At 63.8% G+C, this 3,165-nt stretch overlaps 1 protein-coding gene across 4 annotated transcripts in view; it reads right to left on the bottom strand.

The window, feature by feature from the left end:
* MEF2D (myocyte enhancer factor 2D) overlaps nucleotides 1-3,165 on the bottom strand; it is a 37,777-nt gene that overhangs the window by 33,117 nt on the left and 1,495 nt on the right. The gene's annotated exons all lie outside the window — the stretch shown is intronic.

Here is a 3,165-nt window from a genome sequence, read left to right as displayed (position 1 = left end):
GGCAGCTGCTCCGTGGGTCCTACACACGCGTGTGCATGCGCTGCACACCTCACGCATGTGTGCCATTAAATGCTGGGGGCCTGCCAGGTGCATGCAGGCATGCCCGTCTGCACAGACCCCTGCACACCCCCGGCTGGGGGACAGGAGTCTGCAGGCTGCCACACCACAGCTCCAAAGCGCCTTTCCTCAGGGTGCTGTCAGCCCCTGGCAGGGGGGTGGTGGGGGTGAGGGGGGACGAATGTTCCAGGAGCCCAAAACTGCTCCATTCCCACTAGGCCAAAGTTCAAGGCCTTTCAGCAGAGCCACCAGGAGCTACTGAAGAAGAAGGTGCTGTGAGGGCCCCTTTTTCCCAGGCCAGGTCAGGGCCACCGGCCTCTCCCCCTTCTGGCTCCACTGGGCAGTTCTGAGGTCCAAGCTTGCTCTGCCTGCCGCGGCTGGTGACAGACAGAACAACATCGGCCACAACACAGCAGGCGTCCGGCTTCCAGGACAGAGCTCCTAGCACCTAGCACCTCTCCCTCCCCCATGAGTAAGTCACCAAACTGGGACAGAAGGACAGACACTTGGCTGGACTCCGACCCCATGACTGGCTCATAAAAGCCACCAGCGATTCCATGGATGCTGCGGCGAGGCTGGAGCCACCTCTTCCTCCCTGTAAAGGGAGGTAATTGCCTCAGACCAGCTGGCCTCGAAAAGCCCGGGGAGCCCCGGCCATGGTCCCAAGGGGTGCGGAGAACCTGCCGCCATAGTGTGACGAGGCCCCAATTCTGACCCCTGGGGACGGGCTCTAGGCCCACGACAGAACCTGGTGTGCCTGAGAGGTCGAGGCCTCTCTCACCCCCTCACCAACCCCTCCAGTAAGGTCGCCACCCTCCGGGCCAGAGGGGCAGAGAAGTGAGCCTGGCTCCAGACGCAGGGGGTGGGGGGCACTGCTGGGCTCGCCCACTGGTCTTTGGCCCCCCCTTGCCCCCTCAGAAGTGCATAAGCGGTGGCAAAGTGTTTGACACAGGGCCCACCCGCACCAAGCCAGCACCAACGCAGCACCGAGATTTCAGACCCAGTGCCAACCAGGGTGGGGAGGGGCCCAGGTGGCCAGGAGAAGGCAGGTAGGATGAGCAAGGGGCCAGGGGCGCCCAGAGCCGAGGCCACCCAGGGCAGGGTCAGAGGGGGGCGGGAGGGCCTAGGTCCCCATTAATGAGAGTCTAAGCCCAAGGCGTCCCCTCCGGTCCGCATCAGGGGCCTCCCCCAGCCTCCTTGCTCCTGCAGCCCCCACCTGGGAGTCTACCCGCCACCTTCTCAGACCCTCATCACACTTCCCAAGAAAGACCCAGGGAAGATTAAAAAAAAAGAAAAAGAAAAATCTGCCGGCGAGAGATTATATAACAGCAGCCAGAGAGACTATCGCATCTCCCAACCTATGAGGAGGGCCAGCAGCCGAGAGGGGCAGAGCTGGGAAGCCCAGGCCCCCAGGGCAGGGGTGGCAGGTACGAATGGGGACAACGGGCAGCACCCACCACCTCCCGTCTCCCACCACTCTACTCCAGGCCCCGGGTATAGCACACAGAAGCTCGAGCCCAGCCTCCCGAGCCCATCCCCCGCCACGAGGGCTGTGGCGCCTGGGCACTGCTTCTCCCGTGGGACCAGGGCCTCCCAGAGCAAGGAGTCCATCTCCCTGGCCAGGGTCTCTCTACCGTGAAGCTGGGCCTGAAGGAGGGGCAGCTGGGCTAAAATCCTGACACGGATTTGCTGTGTGGTCGATCGCAGGTTGGAAAGCTCACCCTCTCTGGTCTCTAAAGGCGTGTGAGCGAAAGCTCCTCCCTCCCAAGGGCCACCAGAGACCCCTCCCCTTACACACACTCACACGCACCAGGTGTGTTGGGGCAGGGGAGTTACAACAAAGAACATGACCACTGAGACCCAAGAGCCCGACTGCCCGTGCTGGGGGGAGGGGGAGAGCTACACGGAGTCACCTAGGAGAAACAGGTCCTCGGCCACCCCACTCTGACCCACTCCACCCCCACCTCTTGCCCGACACTGGGAAGCCACAGGAAGGAAATTCATTCCCAGGCAGGGCCGTGGGAGCTGGGACGGCCAGGGTGAGACCTGGGGCGGGCGTGAGCCGTGGCCACAGGCGGGTAGACACTGACATGTGCCTTTTTCATTCTCTCCTTGACCACGGAGGCTTCCCTGTTAGGGATGTGGAGGGGAGGGAGGCAGAAAGCTCCCTAACTTCTAAACACCCAGCCTAGTGCTCCCCTCCTATCTTGAGGCCAGAGCAGCCCAAGGTCACTACCCCAGACCGCGGATTCCCATGGTCCAGGCTGGTCCCTGAAATGCCTAGGCCACCCATAGAGGGGATGGCGGAGAGGTTGGGGCTGGTGGGGGTGGGCCAGCCCCCAACCAAGAAACCAGGTCTACAAGGAGACCTCAAAAAGGGGGCCGGGCACAGAGAAGGGGACACAGGATCCACCCACTGTACCCTCCCCCAACCCATCAACAATGTACTGCTTAAGGGGACACAGAGAGCCTCCTACTCGGAAGGACAACCTGGGATAAGCCAGTGGGTGGCTCCCAGCCTGCCCACACCCCGGAGCCCTCCTTCCGGAGAGACCTCAGGAGGCTGTGAAGGAGCACAGAATCGCTGGGGGGGCGGGGGGGGGCGGGGAGGCGCCCCTTCCCCAGTCTCTGCAAGACCCACACCTGACAGCGTGGGGCTGGCACTGGGGAGACAGGCTTTACCATCTCCGCCTCTTGGCTCCCCTCTCTGAAAGCCCGCGCCGCGCTCCCCAGACCCCCCGCCCCGGCCCAGTTCAGCCGCCCTAGGTGGAAAGAGGGGTTGGCGAACTCTTGCCCAGATGCTGAACAGCTGCAAACTTCTGGCTGGGGGTTCTTCAGCTGGGGCAGCTGACGAACCCCATCGGGGGGCTCGGAAGCGGGCCAGGAGGTCCCAAGGAAGGGTCCTGCCTGCCCGCCTCGTGGTGACTCCGCGTCCCAACTTCACAGGCACCGGCGAACCCGGCCCCGGACACACGCACACTCGCACACCCCAACCCACCACCTCGGTGTCATCTGAACGACATCCCCCCCTCCCTCCCCCGCTTCCCAAACAGCTGCGGCTCCCCCCGCCCCCACCCTCCGCCGCCCTCCCAGGCCCCCTTCTGCACC

The sequence above is a fragment of the Pteropus medius genome, unplaced genomic scaffold (genome assembly GCF_902729225.1).
Source record: "Pteropus medius unplaced genomic scaffold, Ma_sr-lr_union100, whole genome shotgun sequence".
Classification (NCBI taxonomy): Eukaryota; Metazoa; Chordata; class Mammalia; order Chiroptera; family Pteropodidae; genus Pteropus; species Pteropus medius.
Note: the sequence above shows the minus strand (reverse complement) of the source record. Positions and strands in the feature narration are given on the sequence as shown.